This window comes from Narcine bancroftii, chromosome 3, assembly GCF_036971445.1.
Source record: "Narcine bancroftii isolate sNarBan1 chromosome 3, sNarBan1.hap1, whole genome shotgun sequence".
In the NCBI taxonomy this organism is placed as follows: Eukaryota; Metazoa; Chordata; class Chondrichthyes; order Torpediniformes; family Narcinidae; genus Narcine; species Narcine bancroftii.
The window spans coordinates 267,684,863-267,697,094 of NC_091471.1; positions in this window are offsets into that span (position 1 = coordinate 267,684,863).

The following is a 12,232-nucleotide window of genomic DNA, read 5'->3' on the forward strand; positions in this document are numbered from 1 at the left end:
ACGACATCAACACCATCTACAAATTCACAGAAGATACTACAGTAGGGGCTTGTATAAAAATGGGCAACGAGTGTAGTAACCTGCCTTAACGACTATTGACCAGTAGTAATTACATCAGCAGTGATGAAGTATTTTGAAAGGCTGGTAATGAAATATATCAACTCCTGTCTGAACCGTGACATGGATCCATTCCAGTTCGCCTCTTGTAGAAACAGGTCCACAGCGGATGCCATCTCACTGGCTCTACATAAGGCCCTGGATTGGACAGCAAAGATGCATACATCTTTATCGACTACAATTCGGCATTTAACACCATCATCCCCTCAAAACTGATCAGAAAACTCTAAGACCTGGGACTGAACACCCCACTGTGTAAGTGGATCATGGATTTCCTCACTTCCAGACCGCAATCAGTGAAGAATGGTACAAATTTGGCGACGATACCACGGAAGTGGGTTGTATAAAGGAAAGGGATGAGTCAGCATAGAGGAGGGGAATTGAAAACTTGCCTAAATGGTGCACCTACAACAACCTTGCAGTCAACGTCACCAAAACTAAGGGGCTGATTGTTGACTTGAGGAAAGGAAAGCCAGAGGTGTACAATCCAGTGATCATTGGGGGATCAGAGGTGGAGAGGGCAAGCAAATTTATGTTCTTGGGAGTCAGTATCTCAGAGGATCTTTCCTGGACCCAACACACTAATGGCATTGTAAAAAAAGCATGTCAGCGCCTCTACTTCCTCAGGAGTTTGTGGAGGTTTGGTATGACACCAGAAACCCTGGCAAGTTTCTGCAGATGAGTGGTGCTGACCGGCTGCATCATGGTCTTGTAAGGGAATACCAATACCACCAAGCATAAAGCCCTCCAAAAGGAAGTGGGCACAGCCCAGGACTTCACAGGCAAAACCCTCCTCACTATTGAGTGCATCTACAGGCAACACTGCCTTCAGAGGACAGCAGCAATCATCAAAGACCCACACCACCCAGGATACACTCTGTTCTCACTTCTGCCATCAAGAAAGAGGTGCTGGTGCCACAAGACTCACACCACCAGGTTTAGGAACAGCCGCAACCCCTCCACCATCAGACTCCTTATCAACTGACTCAATCAGCGACTCATTTAAGGACTCTTACTTGTGCACTTTATATTTTTCTCTCTCTGTATTGCACAGTTAGTTTGTTTACATGAGTATGTTGAGTAACGTTTTATTTGTACTACCAATAAGTGGTAATTAAGAAAAAGAATCTCAGGGTTGTATGTGATGTCGTGTATGTCAGTTCAGGTGCCTTGCCATTCTGAGTGGGCAATCATCCATCACGGTCTCTGACCCTCCGAATTGTAGTTGTTGCCAACATACATTGTCATGTATGTACTCTGACAATAAATCTGAACAATAGCTCATCACTGTTTCCAGACACAGTTAGCGTAGCTGTTAGCACAAAGCTATTACAGTGCCAGCGACCTGGATTCGAATTCGGTGCTGTCTGTCATATCCTCCCCGTGTCTGCGTGGGTTTCCTCTAGTTGCTCTGGTTTCCTCCCATCTCTCAAAAATGTACCAGGGGTTGAAGGTCAATTGGATGTAATTGGTCGGCTCAGACTTGTTGGGGGAGGCCTGTTACCATGCTCTTTGTCTAAATTTAAATTTAAATTACTTTTCTTCCTTCTTTTGTAATCAACAGTTGTTCCCAGTCCAACATTACCACATTCTCTCAGCTTCTTAACAATCTCATGTTTTAAACCTCTCTGTTGTGCCAAGTTGCCATAAGCTTCACTGCCCCGATAGCTCCCTTCAACACTCGTCAAACTCTCTCTACCCCTTTATTTTTTTATTCCACCATCAGTTGCAAGTAGACCCAAGGTAGCCATTGTAAGTCAATGGGGAACGAGCTTGGCTCTGAGTCAGGATGTTGTGGGTTCAAGTTTCACTCCAGGGACTGAAGTATATGTCATAGCTGGCACCTAAGTGCATTACTGAATGCCACACTGTTGGAGGTCCTACCTTTTACATGAGATAAAAGTTGCTCAATTTATGTTTAAAAATGTTTTCTGGTGTGCAAACATACAATTAAAAGTGATCCAGCCACATAAAGAGCTATTAGGGTGTTTGAATGAAACCTTATCAGGCTTTAAGGGTGTGGTGATATATAGATATTGTTGACTATATATATGGAGCTGGCCCACCCACTGATGACTCATACCCTATGACTCCTCCCCCGTGGTCCTGGGCCATAAAGGTCGAGCCACCTCTCCCTTCCTTCCATTCCTATACCTGGATCCGGCCAGCAAGGTTCCTCTGTACATTAAAGCCTATCATTCCCTCAGGCTAGTCTTCATGGTTACTGGTGATGCACGACAAAGGGGTTCCATAAAGAAATGAATATATTTGCAGACAATAATGGAGGGAGTTCTAAGGTATTGCAATGGCAGCTGTCCATTTGCCAGTCTATGATGATGAATTATGTCTGAAACCAGAATTAATAGCTCAGGAGTTTGTGAGCCAAAGGCTGTATTTTGCTCAGTGAAAGTATGGGATAGGTTTTAATGAGGCCACCTTATCTTCGCCTAGTTTCTCAAGTCTGCACTTTAATTTAATTTAATTTAGACATTCAGGCCTTTCCGGCCCACAAGCCCATGCTGCCCAATTACAACCAAATGACCTACAACTCTGGCAAGTTTTGAACAGTGGAGAAAACCAGAGCACCCAGAGGAAACCCATGCAGACATAGGGAGAACATACAAACTCCTTAGAGACACCACCGGATTTAAACATCGTTCGCTGGCGCTGTAACAGCGTTGCGCTAACTGTGACGCTAACCCTGCGGTCCTGAGAATGTAAGTTCTCACGCTTTGCAAAGTGATTAAAAGTTTGTTTGCTTTCAAGCAACCTGAAGTACACTTTAACAGCCCCTCCAGATAAAGTGCCTCAAAAGATAAAATTCCTCGTTGTGCCAATAAGCAGCACGTTTCCCCTTCCTACAGTTGCTGTCCTCTCTGGACCAATTTGCTCAGGAACCTGTTTCTTGTATCTTCTGGTAGTTACAGTCTCAAAAGATGAGCTTTTGAGAGATCAGCTTTTCTCTAATAGAGGAACTGTAACAGGACCTCCCCTGTAAGCATTGGCAGAATTAATATTAACTTGTCCTGCAGATGTTAACATGTTTTGAGCAGGCCACAGCTGGAACCCCCATTTGGTGAATTGCAGCATGGTCACCAGTGATTTATAAATACCTGTCTGAAGGCTTCACGAAGCTTAGACTGGAACGTAGATGTCCCATTCAACACACTTGGAATTAAAAAGTATTGCCAATCCAAAACCTAGTGCATTTGGATTTATCCTCATTCTTCTTGACTCGTTGGCTACCAATGAAGTCAGACAATTGGAATCTGAAGAGTCTAAAATTGGAATTTTCATAACCAGGAAGTTTGGGTGTGCATCTGGAATGAATCAAAAATTTTCCCCAATGGCTCATTTGTTACTTCTCACTTCCCAGGTGGATCTGAGTCAGTCTGGGTCTTGATTCTTGTTCAGTGCCAGATGAAAGAAGTTCAGCTGGTGAGGCAGCTTGGTTCAATATCTTAGAGCTATTGACGTGCAAAACTAAATCAAGCATGAGCCTAGTTGATTGCCGAGCTCTCTCACCCTTGTTCAGATGGGTTCACTTCTGCTTCTGATATGTGAGTACAAACCGCTAGTCTGACTCTCCACTCCACTGTCAGAGATGCTGCTTCAGGGATTACTCCAAACTGAGGCTATATACAAATAATTTGGATTTAAAAAGTAGGTAGTCTGATTAGTGAGCTTGCAGACAACACAAACATTGGCAGAGTTGTGGTTAGTGAGGACAGTTGTCAAAGGATTCAGCAGGGATAAAGACCAGTTGGAAATATGGGCACAGAAATGGTAGATGGATTATAATCCAGACAAATGTGAGGCGTTGCACTTTGAAGGACAAATATAAGTAAGTGGCAGAGCACGGAAGTACAAGGGATCTTGGGGTGCAAGTCCACAGCTCTTTGCAAATATCAGAAAGATATTTTAAAAAAGGCATATGGCAAATTTGCCTTTACTTTAAATTTAAATTTAGACATATATTATGGTAACAGGTAATTTCGCCCCACGAGCCTGTGCCACCCAATTATACCCAATTGACCTACAATCCCCAATACATTTTGAACGGTGGAAGGGGACTGGGCGCCCAGAGGAAACCCATGCAGATATGGGGAGAATGTATAAACTTCTTGCAGACAGAGTCGGATTCGAACCCCAGTCACTGGAGCAGCAACAGTATTGTGCTAACTGCTACGCTAACCATGTTGCCCAAAGTCGGAGTGTCGAAATCAAATGCTGGGAAATCATGTTGTATAAAACTCTGAGTTGGCTACATTTGGAATAAAAAGTGCAGTTCTGGTCTCTGCATTATAGGAAGGATATGGAGGTTTTGAAGAGGTTCACCAGAATATTGCCTGGATTAGAGCGTATGAACCATAAGGAGAGGTTGGACAAATTGAATTGGTTCTTCCGCTTTGGATGCACAAATATGTAATTATGAGAGACAGAGATAGGGTGGTTGGTCAGAGTGTTTTTCTCAGAGGAAGTGTCAAATGCTAGAGAGTAGAGACTTCTGTGAGAGGAAGAATGTTGAAAGGAAATTTACAAAGCAAGTTTTTTTATAACAGTCTGGAAAGCACTGCCAAGGAGCGCAGCAGAAGCAGGTATGATATTTACGTTTAAGAGGGATTTAGTCAGCCATGTACAGTGAAGGAATGGTGGGGTGTATACAACGTGAAGGCAATTGTGAAGTTTTAGTTGGCGTCATGGTTGACACAGGTACGATGGGCCATAGGGCCTGCTCCCAAGCTGTTCTCTTCTATGTTCTGTCAAGCCTTGGGCTACTCTCTCAAGTGGATTTTCGAGCAGGCAAGCTTAATTTCAAAGACAAGGTCTTATCTGACCTACTGAAGACAGGTTGTCTGATCATTCGACTCCTTGCTCTTTCTGACAACTTACTGCATGCAAATTAGCAACGCTGACAGGACTGAAAATAATGAAGTGCTGAGAAAAAAATAACCGCACCAGTTGTAGAGCACAAAGGGGTGTCCAGCTATGAGAGGGACAAAAAAAATTGCAAGTTTAATCCTGTGAGAGAGAAATTTATTTTATTCAATAAGGAAATATGGCTTGTATAATCATTGCTATTTAATTTTGAGAAGGCAAGAATCTTGTGTTGTGTTACAGTCATGGATTTGGGTGATAAGAAGATTCAAGATTCCTTTATTCCCATTTAGTAGAACAGAACATGTAATACTGCACAAAATTGCCTTCTGCCTACCACGAGGGAGACGAAGAGTCACCATTAGTGTCGCCCGGCGCCCCTAACAAAAGGAGAAAGAGAAGCGAAAAAGAGTCCCCTCAGAGTCACGGAGTGTCCGTGGATTCATCTCCAGTGGCCCCACAGCCTCTGAAGCCGCACAGACTCTTGCTCAACCCATCGGCTACCCGAACTCCAGATCCAAACCTCTGACACAATCAGGAAGCCTTCAGCTCCTTCTCAACAGGGGGGCAGGGTAAAGGGGTATGTTCTCCCCGTTTCTGATGCCCTGCTCTTTCCTGAAGTGTGCGACCACCCCCTCCCGCCCCCCCCCCCCCCCAGCCGATGTTGAGCATTGATGTCACCATGTTGGGCACAGGCCTCCGCACAGTTGCAGAACAGTGCCACCAACATTAGGACTGGCAGTTGAACCCTTCAGAACCACATGGTGTCTCCGCTCCCCACTTTACCTGGGTCTGCACCAGTGGCAGCTCTGATAATGATGCCATTTTTTAAAATCATTGTATCTAGAAATTCAAATTCAGTTAATTAAATAAATTTCAAATAAAAAGCTGGTATCAGTAATGACGGGAATAAAAGCAGAAAATTGTCAGGTAAAATCTATTGGTTTCACTACTACCCTCCAGAGGTGGAAATCTTATCCATGTACTTGAGTGTGATTCCAGAACCAACTATTGGAAAAGAAGAACATGTCATCTTTGGAAAAGTACACCAACCAAGGCTTAAGAAGTCAGTCCAATCCCAGTCCACCCTGGGGTTTAGCTTGTCTGTGTCAGAATCAGAATTTGTTATCATTAACATTAACCTGAGCTGAACTGCATAATACCCCTCATTTTTTCCACAAGGAACTCGAGAAGGGATAAAGGTGTGTTGGAAGAAAGTGCACAGTAAAAGAGGTTTTGTTTTACTACTGGGACCCCCTTCTGAAGTCAATCCTACTCTCGGAGTTACAAGAACCCCTTTCTCCCAACAGTAACATTACAGCAGAAGAAAGGAAACGAAGCAGAATAAGGGCATGAGTCACCTACTCTTAAAAGTTAAAATTACTTAATGAAAGAAAGAAAGCCAAAAATAGGTTAGTCATAACATACTGCTTGCAAAAACTATAAATAACTAATGTTAGTTGGTGGGGTGGGGGTGGTGATGTACTTGGCCCTTATGTTAAATTGCACCTCAGTAATGGGTCTCTTTATGGAGTTTTACCCTTCAGTCTCAACATCTATGCAGATTTAACAAGCCAGAAGGTCTCTGGATTGTTGCACAGAAACTTCAGTTAAGTATCACACTCCATATAGAATTTTCCTATTGGTAATTTTAGAAATTCCCATTTGACACCTGGTTTTTATAATCTAAGGCTGGAACAGCTGGACCTTCCCAGGCCTTCATCTGTGCTAATTATGGTTGTTGCAGTGGAAAATGAAAATGATCATGTGTTGTATTTACTGACTTACATTGGACGGCTGGGAGAGACCGGGCAGGAGGTGCAAACCAACAGCTTATAGTATGCCTCATTGAATGACTATTGCAACTGAATGTCCAGGACCATTGCCTCCTCAAAGAAAAACACAGCCACTTCTTTTGATAATTTTTTATTTATTTTCTCTCCCATTTCATACTCTGTCACTATGTGTTTATATGAACTGGATAATTCCTGATCCAGCTCAGGCTATGTGGTATTCTTACAATCACATTGACATTTGTACAAAAACACACCCTCACTCAGAAATGAGCATTAGAACCATTTACTCCTCCACTCACACACGCTCACTTAGACAGAGAATTGCATGCACTCTTGTGAGAATATCACCCACATACATGGACACTAATGCATAAAAGACAGGCTAGGGACATGCTCAAATTTGTTCAGATAAACGGACAAAATAGAAACTGTCAGATTTGTACACACTTAGGGTGACTATTCCAAAGGAGGACATGATCATAGGTTACCATGGTAGCAAATGCACTTACATACACTCACACACATACATATGCACACTCACACCCACACAAACACACGCTTGCTCACACATATGCATACCCACACCCACACACACATGCATGCCACACATGCATGCACACTCACTCACTCACATATGTGCACACCCACACACATGCACACCCTCACTCACACAAATGCACACGCACACACAAATATGTGTGTGCTAATGAAACCCTTACCGACTCACATTGACACAGAGTCACATGCTCACACACTCACATACCTCAAGCGGGAGCTGGGCTGCTTGCCACCTGTTAAAGGGCCTCATTTAAACTTGCCCACTGAGACTGGTTTATGGGAAATATTTCATTGGGTCTCCTCCCACCTTGGCTGCCATGAATGGCTTCATTCTGCTGCCGGCTTTCAATAGATACATTATTGCCTTGCTCGCTGTGCGTCGGTGGCCATCCATCATCGGAGCATCTCTGTGTAAGGGCTTTCTGTGCAAAAACATTTACAACTTAAATGCCTGGGTGCTTGCAAAGAGCCACTGTAAAGTTTTTGAAATTTTCTCTCACTTTATGTGACTGAACCTTAAGATTTAGGAGTTAATTTGTGCGAGGGGTGTAAAGTACAGGATTGGGAAATTTCTTAACCTTCTCTTTAGGAATTAGTAAGGCATAAGGAGGGCAGGTTAGATATAAATGCATTATCCAAGAGGATAATGGTGGGCTACTCAACTCACGAAGGCATCACATTTCTCAACATGTTCTATGCTTGGCATATCTCCAGCAAGTCATTTCCACACAAACACCAATGACCACACACCTAACATACATGCGCGCACGCATACACACACACATGCACACATAAGCACAAGCTAGTGTGCACAGATACATGCACGCACACACTCTTCTTCTGAGATGGTCCCTTGGGATTGAGGGTGACTTAATTCCCACTCTAGTTTTGTGGTCTCTGAGGTTGCTAACAAAGTCAATGTCATGACCTTTGTTTTGGAGTGTTGCTGGTATTGATTGAACAGTTCCCCAAATAACTCTCCAGATCATCTTCACTTCTGTGGGAAGTTTGTTGGAGGTGATATACAAAACTAGGTCAAGAACCATTGAGAGATGTGTTGGAACAATGGCACAGCCTAGTTTAGTGTCATCTGCCCTCATTCTAGCGGCTTTGTCATCCCTTTGGTTAGTATTATGGCTTGCATGTCATCATGGAGCAAAGTCAAGGTACAGGCAACTTTCTCTGGCCAGATAAATTTGTGCAATGTTCCATAGTCCTACCTACTTAATGGAGTAAAAGGCATCATAAGGTTGGAAAAGTCCATTCATAGTTCTAATGCTGTGACCTGCTTTTTACTTGAGGTTGTCATGCAATGACTATCGTGTCATGAACCAACACACACACACACACACACACACACACACACACACACACACACACACACACACACACACACACACACACACACACACACACACACACACACACAACTGTAACATAGACAGGAGCAATGCTATAACCTCCAACAACGTCCCGAAGATGACAGTCATGTATGAGGCAACTGTTGACCTTTCCATTGTTGACATTCAAGTAGGTGCCAATTTCACCAACAAAATACATTTATCTGAGGATTGGTGGTTGTAGCTTATTTGATGTCAGTTTGACAGAGAAACACCAGGTCTCCTATTTCACCATGTTTTGGGCATTTGCTCTCATGATTAATCACTGGATCATAGTTTGCAAAACATCAGGGAAAATAGGAACCAGACAAAGCTGTTCCCCCATTCAATGAGATCTCAACCTCATCTCTCTGTCCCTCAGGAAAAGTAATCTGACTGTTGGATTGAACTGACAATGCTTCTGTCTGAAAAATAAGACTGAGAAGTTGCCTGAAGGAAATCTTCCAAAGTGTGAAGGGAGTTGACACCTAAATCTTAAGTTCTTGTGTTCTTGTGTACACAGCTGGTAGGAGAAAGCTCAAGCATTGACCAATGAGCCACGCTGTGCTGCACCTTTTTACATACCTTGTAATTTAGCAATGTGGATTTTCTATTCATTGTGAAGCCACCCAAATATCTATCCCATTCATTTAATTTCATTGATCGAGTTGCCCAGATGACAAAGGTTAACACTTTGCCCAATGGGCTGGCATTCAAGATAAGTCTCCGCCAATGCCAAGATCATCCACAAAAGCAAATCCAAGCTATCCCAAGTGTCCATTCTATTCAATTAATGATGATACACCATGGTTTTCAAAGTTCTTGAATCCATGTTGTGTCTTTCCATACAATGACCCAACTACATTTCAGCCCTGCTTCTAAAAGATTTGTTCCTCATCACTGGAATTTAAAAAGATAAAACAATTTCCCGGACTCTCAGCTTTTAGTGTTTCTTAATTGACAACTCCACAAGGCTTTTCCTCAACTTATATATTGCTAAATAAAGTTCAGACTGGCCAATTCATATGAAGAGAATGCCTCACCAAACTTGTTCAGCCTTTCAAAGAGATGGTAACTAATGTATAACATTGACTCCATATCCCCAAATGCCAAATCTTACAGTGAGAGTATTAGCAACAACATTCTAAAAATAAGTGATACTAAAGTCACCTGTTTTTAGGTAATAGTTCACGTGCAAATATTGGCTAGGACAACTTGGGAGAACATTCTTACTCTTCTTTGGATGGTGGGTATGGGATTTACATTGGTGTTGTATTTGGATGTTGACTTCAACCTGAGTAAAGTAGTAAGGGCCCTGATTCAGAAGGAAGAACACATGACCCACAAGGAAGTGCAAATCAGCCCTGATGTAACTTAAAAGTCTTTGGCTCTTGGATTATTCAGGAATCTGATGGCGGTGGGAGAAAAGCTGTCCTGGTGCTGCTGAGTGCTAGTCTTTAGGCTCCTGTACCTTTTTCCTGATGGTAGCAGAGTGAAGAGGGAATGATCTGGATGGTGGGGGTCTTTGTGGATAAAGGCTACTTTTTAAAGACACCACCTCTTGTAGAGATCCTCAATGGAGTGGTCTGATGCCTGTGATGTTGCAGACCAAGTTAACAACCCGATGGAGTTTTTTCTTATCCTGAGCATTGGTGCCTCCATACCAGACAGTGATGCAATCAGCCAGAATGCTCTTTTTTTTAAAAATTTTTTTATTTTTCACACCATAAATCACAATAGCCATGATATACACTTTTTCTTTTTCACACATTTACAGTGACTTTTTCTCCCCCCCTCCCTCCTCCCAAGCCACCCCCCCACCCCCCCCTCTAGCCAGAATGCTCTTCATGAAGTTTTCAAGAGACTTTTTTTTTTTTTTTTTTTAAATTTTTTTTATTATTTTTCACACCATAAATCACATTAGCCATGATATACACTATTTCTTTTCACACATATACAGTGACTTTTTCTCCCCCCCCCTTTCCACCCAAACCACCCCCCCACCCCCCCCTCATCCATTTTAGGTATACAATCTAGGTTGCATTAATCCAGTCAGACAATGTTGTCATTCAACAAAATTACACCAGAAATTCTACTGAGTCCATTCTTTTCTTTCCTTCTCCTTCCATCAACTTAGGTAATGTTTGTCCCCGGTAGGTTTTCGCTATTGTATTTAATGTAAGGCTCCTATACTTGTTCGAATATTTCAATATTATTTCTTAACCAATATGTTATTTTTTTCTAATGGAATACATTTATTCATTTAAATTTGGTAGTTTCTTCCTTTTAATTTGGTTATGTATTCCATTAATATTTAAAGACATATAGTTCAGCGTAGCCCTTTTATATTTTGTTTATCTTCTCTTTCCGTTTTTCCATCATTACCTTTCCTCCTTTTCCATTTCTGTTTTCTTATTTTCAACTCTTCATAAGACAACATTCCTACAACATCTAACATTTTCCTTATTCTCCTATTTCTATCTTATTTATCCCCAATCTCCCCTTCACCTCCTGAGTTGTCCTTTATCCCTTGTCGGACAACCACATCTCCCCTCTCCATTTGGATTTGCGAATCCACTCGCAAGCGTCAACTGATTGTGCAGTGACCGCTATTTCCCCCCACCCCGCCTCCCCCAGAAAAGATTTCACTTTTCATATGTCACAAAGGTCCCTCTTTTAATTCCCTCCTTATTCTCTCTATTCCATTACCTTCCCTTATTAATTCTTGTCTATACTATCTATATTTTCCTCTAAGTACAGATACATTCATGTATGCTCATTGTCTCTATTCACTCTTATACCTCTTTACCTGCATACATATCAATCGTGATCATTTTTACTCTCATTACCCGTCTTCATCCCTCAGTCTATTTTTGTCTTTACCCACATACATATCAGTCGTGATCATTTTAACTCTCATTACCCGTCTTCCTCCCTCAGTCTATTTTTGTAATTGTTCTGCAAATTTTCGTGCTTCTTCTGGATCCGAGAATAGTCTGTTTTGCTGTCCTGGAATAAATATTTTCAATACCGCTGGATGCTTTAGTATAAATTTATACCCTTTCTTCCATAAAATCGCCTTTGCTGTATTGAACTCTTTTCTCTTCTTTAGGAGTTCAAAACTTATATCTGGATAAATGAAGATTTTTTGCCCTTTATACTCCAGTGGTTTGTTGCCCTCTTTTACTTTTTCCATTGTCTTCTCCAGTACCTTTTCTCTTGTAGTATATCTTAGGAATTTTACTACAATAGATCTTGGTTTTTGTTGTGGTTGTGGTTTAGAGGCCAATACTCTATGTGCCCTTTCTATTTCCATTTCATGCTGTAGTTCTGGACATCCTAGGGTCTTAGGGATCCACTCTTTTATAAACTCCCTCATATTCTTGCCTTCTTCATCTTCCTTAAGGCCCACTATCTTTATGTTATTTCTTCTGTTATGGTTTTCCATTGTATCTATTTTTTGAGCTAGTAGTTCTTGTGTCTCTTTAGTTTTTTTATTAGATT